Source organism: Anabrus simplex, chromosome X (assembly GCF_040414725.1).
Source record: "Anabrus simplex isolate iqAnaSimp1 chromosome X, ASM4041472v1, whole genome shotgun sequence".
NCBI classification, from domain to species: Eukaryota; Metazoa; Arthropoda; class Insecta; order Orthoptera; family Tettigoniidae; genus Anabrus; species Anabrus simplex.
This window is the reverse complement of record NC_090279.1, coordinates 91,355,855-91,366,892: the sequence shown is the minus strand read 5'-3', so window position 1 is coordinate 91,366,892 and position 11,038 is coordinate 91,355,855. Positions and strand designations below refer to the sequence as shown.

Below are 11,038 nucleotides of genomic sequence, written 5' to 3'. Positions count from 1 at the left end.
TGGTTTTAATTTATCTGTCTTCTTTATGTGAGACTTTCTCTTTTAGGATTTTTTCAGTTGTTAGCTTAAATTGTAACTTGGCACATCATAATTTACTATTGGTCTAATGGGACATGAGCTTTTGTGTATTTTGGGGATGGCTCTTACTGTGGGGAGTTTGGGATTTTTTGATGGTGAGGCTTTCTTTTTCTTGTTCTGCTAGAATGATGTCTGTTTGCTGGATAGCTTGTTTTATTTTGTTTTGAAATTTATTTGTAGGATCACATTGTAGTTCTTGAATTCCGTTGTTGTTGATGACAGCTATTGTTTTTTCTATATACCCAAGAATAGAACATAACAAGAAGTGTCAAGAGTATAGATCTTGAATAGCAGTGCACTCGCATCTCAGATATGTTCAGACACCGTTCTCTTCTGTAGTGTCCGTAATTTAGAACTCAACCAGCACACATTTATTCAGAGAACAGTGTGTATAAGCTGCAGAATTTCACCTTTAAGCAACTCCTGGAAAATATCACATCTATAAATTAGCAGTTCACAGTGTTGGGAGTAGATTTTTGCTGTCGAGTCACAATTATTCATTGAATATCCTTCTTCCAACTCTCAAGGTTTTCAAAGACTCTGAGGTGCAAGAATGATGTGCAGGAATTCACTTTTATGCCAGTATAACTACAGATGTGTGCTGGGATATTCAGCTTCATCAAATACCTCTAGAATGGACCCAAATTACACTCGCCAACATGAAAGTAGAATGTTATCACATCACCATGTAAGCTATCAGATGAAGAGAGACTGAACTGTAAGCCAGACATTCAGAAGATTACAATTTACTGTGTTTACAGTAGCAACAGACAGAGCAAGGAAAGATGATGACAATAAGTCGCTTCTTCTCCAAAATTATTTCACAGCTTCTCCGCCAAGGCAGAGTTTTTCTATGAGATCACCCAACATTAGTAACACTGTAAAGAAGTTTAAATGATGCAAATCTTACCTGGAATTTCTTTTGGAGGAAAAATATGTTCACTATGAGATTCAAAGACCTACTGGCCATAACCGAATTAAATCCAGCACCCACAATTGTCCTTCAGTTCAGCCGCTACTAGCACTAAAATTGGATAATGTATGATAGGAGATGATGTCAATCCCACAACGATACCATTACCAAACCATGGAGAATAAAAACATAACCATACAAGCTACAGAAATACATTTCAATAAATGCCAGAAGTAATCAATAAACAATAAACAGTCATTTGATGGGTACTTAGCTCATGAAATGTCCTGATGCCTCGATCTTGAAACGCTGCCTGTCACAACTTCATTGGTAGCTGGACCTAACCAAGGTTCCTTCACTATCAAGTCCACAAATTTAATTCAGCTTTTTGCCACTATCAAACATAGCATGCACTGCCATCTCCCTAGTACATGCTAGAGGCCAATTGTCCACTTGGCGACCATAATCTGGGATCATGTGCCACCAGAACCTCTTTCCTTGCCCCATGAACAAAGTTTCTGTCACTAGTTGGACCTATAGATGTATATAAATAGTGTTGTTTGTACTTCCTAAGAGTTGGCTGCCTTGCGTAGCACATTATCACATACTCCCAGAAAAAGAAACAAAAGAGAGACATACTTTTCCTAGATGCCCATCTAGCAAATGGTGACTGCTGGGGTTAATATTGGGGAAGCACATAGTAAATTATGCCGCTGCCAAACTTATTCAGCTACTAAGGGTTAACTTCTGATCTCTATAAAGTTATTTGCCATGAGACTCACAAGTGATGCATTTGTTGTTCTTTCAAGCCAGGCTGGTTCCTCTTTGATTTATACTTGCAGGTTCATTTCACACTGCAACTGAAGTAGTTAGAAGGTACTGGGGTTCTTGATTACTTCCTATGAATTTACACTGAAACATAGCCCAGAGAAATATATTACCTTATTGCAGTCATTGCTACTTAGGTTATCTGTCAACAGACTAAGCATTATGCTTGAAATTTTACGTGACCGTCAATATTATGAACATACCAAAAAGACTCAAAATTTTACATGACTGTTAATATTGTGATCATACCTATTGGACCTCAAGTTTTCTATGACTGTTACTATGCAGAACAATCTCCATAACAACACTGATAACCATAACAAGTATTCTACATATGATATCCTAAACGGAAACTTCTCAAAATTTCGAACCCTACTACCATATGTCGCAGCCTACAATGTAAAGAACAACTCAACATTCACAGCGTCACTATTAAATTGCAAACATAGGTAAATAACACAGCAACACAATAATTAAAATTATGCACTACATAGTGTAATTTCTTTCTGAAACTAATATCCGCAATTCTTCACCTGCGTAGCCCTTCAGAAAAATTCTTCACTCCAAAAAATTTGGGTAGGTAAGGTAAGTTACGTTATATTGCTACAACACACGCGGAACAGATTTGCCGGCACTTGTGACACAAAGGCCAGGAGTTAAGAAAATTAAAAGTATTAAATGTTAAAAATATGTAGAATGCTGAAACTGAGAAAGATTAGTATTAACTTCTTACTGTTCCCAATTGAGATCTATAATTTTCGCAAAAGTAAATTATAGAACTTGAACCTTACCGACAATAGAGATTGTGGACACAGTGTAAATGATAGAAATCACAATTTCTCAATGAAGAAAATCTGCAGCACAATAAATTAACGGAATAGGCTGTACAAATGGCTAATACGCGTCTTATGTAACACATACCTCACACCTAGAGACAAAACCTGATATTTTAATTCAGTGTAATCACTTAAAACAAACACTTAAAGAACGGATTTGATTTGTATCAGTCAGCAGAACGGGCTGAATTTAGGAAAGGATGAATTACCAGTGAGAACTCCAGAGTACACGACACTTCTTGAAAACAGCGCTGGGTGCAATGTCCCGTTATATTTGTAACTATTAACTATCAATACAGTCCTGCTCTAGTGGGCTTTACACGTGGTCAAAGAGAATGAGTAAGAGATGACGCTCAACGTTGTTTTTTACTTCTGTACGCAACGGCTGCGCAAAGATCGCCAGGAATTGCACACCAGCGCCTCTAGTGTAAACAGGGCTGAACTAAAATTACCGGGCGGGTGATTTAAATCGTTTAGCGCGCGGAGGGTCCCCAGGTTCTCGTCCCCCTACCACTCTTAAATATTATATTAAATATATTTTTTCTTTTTTTCTTTCTCTTCTATTTTTCTTTCATTTCGTTTTCTTTCTTTCCTTCTTTCTGTTACCTCTTTCTGAAATACTGCATTCTGAACAACAATACACCTGGAGGTTGGGCTGTACTTTATTATTATTATTATTCTTAATAAATTTTTGCTGGAGAAAAGAAGCTTACCAGCTTGTGCTGCTTATTATAATTATTTCAATTATGGAGCTATATTTTATTTTTACTCATTCACAAAGCCTTGAAGGATCGGAGTGACTGGCCTTGCCTGTGCTGCTTTTGTTTGTTTCTGCTGAGGAAAAAGGAAGCTAACTCACAAAGGGAGGAAGGAAGTGACCTGAAGGTGAGTGGGATTGGCAATCCTTATCTCAGATTAAGACCTATGACAGAAATAGACACTAACATCCCCTCGTACATCAGTCCTCTTTAACACTACTTAAGCCAACTGTAACAGTCAATAGTATCAAGATATGCCACTTATGCAGGAAATAAAATATAAATACAATGTAAGAAAGAAGACCATATACAGGAAACAAAATGATAAAAGGAAACTCATATGCTAAGGAGGGAGTTTGTAGGATTCAAAGGTAAATTGAAATGAAACATGATCTTTTGATTTATGGAGCTATATTCTACCTACTATCCACAGTGTTACAGGTATCAAATTGTGTAGAAATTATATTCAGCAGTGTTAATCATCAATTAATATTCATCACCCAGAAAACTATTCAATACAACACAAATACAAGATCATTAATTTATGAAAGAAAGACTGTAACTGACAAGGTACAACATAATACTTTTCTCTCTTATTGCAGTTTAACGTTGCACTGACAATGCAAAAGTTTTCAGCAACACCATTTGTATTTTCCCAAGGAACTTACTATATGATACATCTTTCAGTCTGTCAAAAGAGGCACCTTGGGCCACACACTGAAAAATATTGAGATTTGTACTTCTTTTGCATCTACTAGAGGATGGCAAATCTCTGGCAGAGTAGTGTTTGAAGAAACCAAGACATGATAGCACATACTCTGTTCCTACATACTGCACCAAAACACAACATATCATTCAATCAGTCATCTGCATTTAGATGATAAACAATGTCAAGCGACAAAATTGTATGCATCCCTTGTATTCATTGATCTACACTATTTACAATAAAATATGTTCTATTTTATGTGACAGTAGGATATATCAAAAAATTTCTGCTACATGGAAGAGGATGGAATCATGAATATATTTGAGGGTTTAAAAGACAAGAGAGAGCTTACAGATTCTGTGATTGCTCCCTCTTACAACATGCAGGAGGTACAAATAATGCTTCCTTTCAGTCCATCCGCAGGAGAGGAGTTCTAATAAATTTACAGAAATATGTAGCATCAGGATCTACATACAATAATATGGCAGCTGATCCAGCACAAACATTCCCATGCCAAGTCACAACATAGCTCCACCTATTAAGAGCTATGTCCAAGGGATTGCTTGCTAATTTAGTACAGTATTATGAACAATATGCTGCTACTTCCACAACATTACGGTGTGCAAGGGACATTGCTGTGACCTAGACGAAATGCCAGTTGCAGACAGTGGGAACTCACTTCTGACAGTGCCATTTGTACCTACAGTATATCGAAGGCAGTAATCTATGTTGGTGGTTGCAGAGTAGGCTGATCTGTGGTCTGACAGCATGCACTCCAACCGGCCAACCAAGCAGAGGAGGGGTGGCTATGGTTCCACCGTGTTTCTACACCTCTGCATTTGGGACACCGAAACGGGCTTTTCCCCTACCACTGGCTGTCCTGAGATTGGTTTTTCCTTTCGCCTGCAGTAAGGCGAATGATGGGACAGTTCCTAGTATATGTCATGGCCACCAAATATCTTGCCCTCACCACAAATCTCCTTGCTTAAGATGATGATGCCTGTTGATTAAAAGGGCCTAAAATCTAGTTCATTGTTTTAAGAGAAAGTACAACTAGGCAACCATCCCCTATATATATTAGTAATCGGAGAGAAGAAATGGAAGGCGGCTGACACTAGGAAAAATGATGGTATCAGCTAAGAAGGACCATGCCCTTTGAAGAAAATAAGACTCCCTAGGCCTCCATACATAATACAATCGGGGACAGAAAAGAACAGGTGGTGATCGAGGTAGATCAGATAGGATAGATGAAAGTGGGGAGCCTGGCACAAGTAAGCGGAAGCAGTGCCAAAATTCAATTAAGGGATCCGTGGTCGCCTACCCAAGCTCCCAAGTACAGAGCCCACATGGGACCCCTTTTAGTTGTCTATTACAGCAGGCAGAGGATGCTGTGGCTGTTATTCTGCTGCCCATACCCACAGGGGGACAACTATGATAAGGCTAGTTGCTTTACGTTGCACCGACACAGATAGGTCTTATGACGATGATGGGACAGGAAAGGCCTAGGAATGGGAAGGAAGCAGCCGTGGCCTTAATTAAGGTACAGCACCAGCATTTGCCTGGTGTGAAAATGGGAAACCGAAGAAAACCATTTTCCGGGCTGCCAATAGTGGAGTTCGAACCTATCTCCCGAATACTGGACACTGGCCGCACTTATGTTTCAAATTATCCGAAATTAATTTGCCTTGGTGTGGTATGTTTTCATGTTCTGGCCTCAGGAGATTAGTAAAACAAGAACAGTAAGGATGCTTACCTCAAATCTTGTACTTTTTCTTCAAACACGCAAACGGAGATAACAGATATACACATACAAATCAAAGTAAAGCAAAATGTCACAAACGTCAAAAACGCGGTCGTCCCTCATGGTCCAAGTTGTCAGACTCAAATCGACCAATAGCATTCGGGAGATGTTTCTACCAATAGGAGCTGCCGTATTCGTCACGTGGGCTTAGGGTGAGTGACGTGATGTACAACAGCGCGCCCACGCGAGTGGAGGATAAAAGTATTCTGTCTGAGCCGGGCCCTCGGAAGGGTAGGACCTATGCCGCTGTCAAACCCTTGCACGTGGTAGTGGTGGGGGTTAGGTTCGGCAGTTCGGTTCACTGCCGTCTCAATCCTACATATATAGATTGTGACGGCGGTGATTCAGTTATTGATGTTGGGGAGGAAGGGTCGTTATCGTTGAAGGAGGGATTGGATATGGGTGGAGTATAGTAGCCATTACTGAATGAAAACAGCTCATTTGCGAGCTTTAATCTGAAAATGCAACAACCCGACAACATTATCGAGATCATTTTGCAGGTGCTCACAATCTTGTAACTTATTTATTACTCTCTACAAGAGAGTGACGTGATGATATATATAAGAAAACATAAAGGTCCAATAATACAGCCTTAACTTTTACAGGGCCAGATAAAGCTTCACCTACTATAATTCTCTGAGTTCTATTTTCTAAAAACAGAGCCACCCATTCAGTCACTCTTTCATCTAGTCAAATTGCACTCATTTTTGCCAGTAGTCACCCATGATCTACCCTATCAAATGCCTTAGACAGGTTAGTCGCGATACAGTCCAAATGAACTCCTGAATCCAGGATATCTGCTATATCTTGCCGGAATCCTACAAGTTGTGCTTCAGTGGAATAAATTTTGTAACAGTATGGCTTCTCTTCTGTGTGTGTCCGCATATAAACAGTTAGGTCAGAGTGCCTTTCTTTGTGAATGATTTGCCACAGACATTCCAGCTGTTTGGCTTCTTGCCTGTATGGGTCCGCATATGATCGGTCAGACTGCCTTTCCTTGTGAATGATTTGCCACAGACATTGCAGCTGTATGGCTTCTCGGCTGTATGGGTACGCATATGATCGGTCAGACTGCCTTTCCTTGTGAATGATTTGCCACAGACATTCCAGCTGTTTGGCTTATCGCCTGTATGGGTACGCATATGATCGGCAGACTGCCTTTCCTTCTGAATGATTTGCCACAGACATTGCAGCTGTTTGGCTTCTCGCCTGTATGGGTACGCATATGATCGGTCAGACTGCCTTTCCTTCTGAATGATTTGCCACAGACATTGCAGCTGTTTGGCTTCTTGACTGTATGGGTACGCATATGATCGGTCAGACTGCCTTTCCTTCTGAATGATTTGCCACAGACATTGCAGCTGTTTGGCTTCTCGCCTGTATGGGTACGCATATGATCGGTCAGACTGCCTTTCCTTCTGAATGATTTGCCACAGACATTGCAGCTGTTTGGCTTCTTGACTGTACGGGTACGCATATGATCGGTCAGACTGCCTTTCCTTACGAATGATTTGCCACAGACATTGCAGCTGTAAGGCTCTCGCCTGTATGAGTCCGCATATGTCTGGTTAGTTTACCTCTCTGTATGAATGATTTGCCACAGACACTGCACCTGTATGGCTTCTCGCCAGTATGGGTAAGCATATGATCGGTCAGAGTGGATTTCGTTGTGAATGATTTGCCACAGACATTGCACCTGTAAGGCTTCTCGCCTGTATGGGTCCGCATATGATCGGACAGATTGCCTTTCTGTATGAACAATTTGCCACAGATATTGCATATGTATGGCTTCTCGCCAGTATGTGTAAGCATATGATCGGTCAGATTGCCTTTCGTTGTGAATGATTTGCCACAGACATTACACCTGTAAGGCCTCTCGCCTGTATGGGTCCGCATATGATCGGACAGATTGCCTTTCTTTGTGAATGATTTGCCACAGATATTGCAACTGTATGGCTTCTCGCCTGTATGGGTCCGCATATGACCGATCAGAATGCATTTCCGTACGAATGATTTGCTACATATATTGCAGCTGTAAGGCTTCTCGCCTGTATGGGTCCGCATATGTTTGGTTAGTGTACCACTCTGTATGAATGATTTGCCACAGACATTGCAAGTGTATGACTTCTCGCCTGCATGGGTCCGCATATGACCGGTTAGATTGCCTTTCTGAATGAATGACTTGCTAGACATTGCAATGATTGGCTTCTCTCCTGTTTGAGTCAGCTTGGGATAAGATAAACTGAATTTGTTGACAAATGATTTGCAACATAAAGTGCAAAAGTGAGGCTTGTTGCCTGTTGAATCCCCATGTGACGTGCTTTTTTTTTCCAGCTGAAGGATTTTCCACAGATGTTGCAGCAGTATCGGTTATCGTCCGTGTGAGACCCCATAACGTCCGGCCTTTTCCTGAAAATTTTATGAGATACTGAGCATTCGTTTATAATCCCACCTTTATGCAATCGCGTGTCATCAGTCAGCATTTTCCTCTTTGTAAAGCAATTATCAGAAAATCCGCACACTTGGAGCGGGTGGATACTGAGGTGTTTTGACAAGCTGCTTTGGCTACATAACACCTTTCCGCAGTGATCGCACTTGAAGGGTCGATCTTCCTTGTGTCTCTTCAGATGTCGCAAGAGGTCCAACTTCCTAGCCAGGACTTCACTGCACACACTACACCTAAAACTAGATGATCCGCCGTCCGGAGGTTGATGATCTCTATAGCTCACCTCGGGTCTCGATCTACAGTGACAAATTAAAACCATGTGACCAATAGTTCAACAGCCAAATCCACTACAACTCTCACACAGGGGATTTCCTACTGGACATTCCAATCACTGATATCCAGTGCAGAGAGCTCGTTACTCATAAACATTACATTCCTGAGAGGAAACATCATCTGAGGTTAAATTGCAAAAGCTCTCACTTGTTACGATAATATGTTGCGTCTTTTCTTAATCACGATATCAGGCGCAAGAAACCTGTCACGGTTTTGAAATGTACGAGTTAATAGACAACCTCATTTGAAGAAAGCATGAGAAGTGGTCCAGCCTAAAAGGGTAAATACTCATACAAACTCTTTAATCCAGCACATATTATTCTATCGAAATATGCAGTCTGTTCTCCTACATAAAGAACGGCATATGCTTTGGAGTTTTGATCTTGTTGAAGCACTCTGCGCTTTGTTGCAGGGAAGTAATAATTTTTGTAAAGGACTTTGTTCTTGTGGTTGTTTGAGAGAATGTCTGTGCTGTAGATATTAATAAAGTTGAGAACGTTTGCCGAAATTCAGCAAGTTCTGTTGAAACACGGCTAATTTTATGAATGTTATTTTGTCACACAAATATACATATTGTATTTGTACATTGTTATATCACTATAGCATTTTATTATGTCACTGTGTCGCTTTTCCGAAATATGTATCTTTGATGTGCAATCAAACATAGCCAACCTATAATAGGACGGTAGGTTTATACAAGGACGTTCATACTTACTACCATGTACTACATCAGTCTACGCCTTAATTCCTGTATTTAACACGGTAGCCATTAATCCTGATGAAATCCTGGCAAAGCTGAAATATAACAAGTATACGACGGCTCTCTCGCTAACATTGATACTGTCTTTTCTCCTCAAGGCACTGCTGTTAAAGACATTATGAAGGCAACACAGAATATGGCATTGGTGGTAGCGTTTTATTACAATGTCCTAATGTCCTAATTTTGAAACCAAACGCAACCTATCATGCCCTTGAATATTCTTAAAAGTATTACTTTAACAGTACGGATAGAAGGAGCATGAAAATAAGGCTTGAGCCAAAATTCGAGATGACAAGACGTTGAATTGCACCGTAGTGGATATTGCTGCTATGTAAAAGAAGGAATATTATTCTATTTATTTCAAAAGATCACTGGCAACGTGATTATTTTTAGTGGATTCATAACATAGTTGGATAGCATCCAATTCTGAGCCTGTCTCCCCACCACAGAGTAGTTCTACATATTCTACGGAAGAAGGGCGAGAAATGCAAATTTCTTGGCTAAAGGTGAGATCCGCTTACAACTGCGACATGGGAAAATCGATCACGCAGGCTAAAATATATCGTAACATGGACTGGTACATTCCAATTCATGCTGTATGAACTGAATTCACATGGCCCAGTCGAATGCATGACTGGCTCACAAGCAAAGTAAAGGGAGGCTCGACCATGTATTGTTACTGCACTCTTTGGAGAAAATGAGTGGACAAATGAAAGGGGGGCATTGATTCCAGATATGACAGACTAAATCTCTTGATCATCAAAAAAGATATTGATGTTGACACCACTAGACAACAGGGGGCAGAAAATACGACACCGGATGGTATGTCATGCGTACTGTGGCATATCACACCAAGCAAAGGTGCAAAAGTCTGTAACCCTTCTTCTTTACGTGAATACTTGATTCCTGTGACAAGTAATTTATCAGGTTCACAATTAGTTTTCAGTAAAATAATGTTTCATTTAGCATTGATAAATATTCCACACCAACCAGCTATATTGCTGTAACACGTGGCGCTTCCCAGGTGACGAAGACGGGTTCCCCGCTGGCCTGCCGATGAACTTGGGCAAAATATAAAAGCTTTCACGTACCAAACATGTACAAAGTCTTTAATGGCAACTTTGGCGGAGATGGAGACGTTCACTAGGGACCAGATGGCGGAAGAGGTACACTAAATTTCTGGAAGTTAATGCAGAAAAGAGGGTAGCGTTTCTTCTCTAGAGGACTGGCTGCAAAAGGCATCTGTTCTCCATGTCCGCAGCTGCGTTACTACCTTCCGTCATGAGCACTTAAATGCTTCAAGACAAGCCGGCCGTAAATTAATGCCGTTACATCATTACAGAAATATGTCTCATGGTATCAGAGCCAAGGTTAGTGCAGCCCCTGGAAGGGACGTGCATTGGCAGTGCCCAGTGAGCATGAAAAGTATGCCAGGGTTACCGTCGCACGGGCTGTGACGGCTAACCATGCTAGTACCCCCATTTTGTATACCATCATTGAATTATGCCTGGGTGAAGTAGCGAATACGCGACTGCACTTGAGAGAAGGCTTGTAGGCATCTGAGAGGTGCGGAAAAAAA

The 11,038-nt window shown here is 40.7% G+C and overlaps 1 pseudogene; it reads right to left on the bottom strand.

Annotated features, from left to right (window-relative positions):
* Positions 1–7,178: 7,178 nt before the first annotated feature.
* LOC137503171 (zinc finger protein ZFP2-like) lies at positions 7,179–8,068 on the bottom strand (annotated as a pseudogene).
* Positions 8,069–11,038: the final 2,970 nt, after the last annotated feature.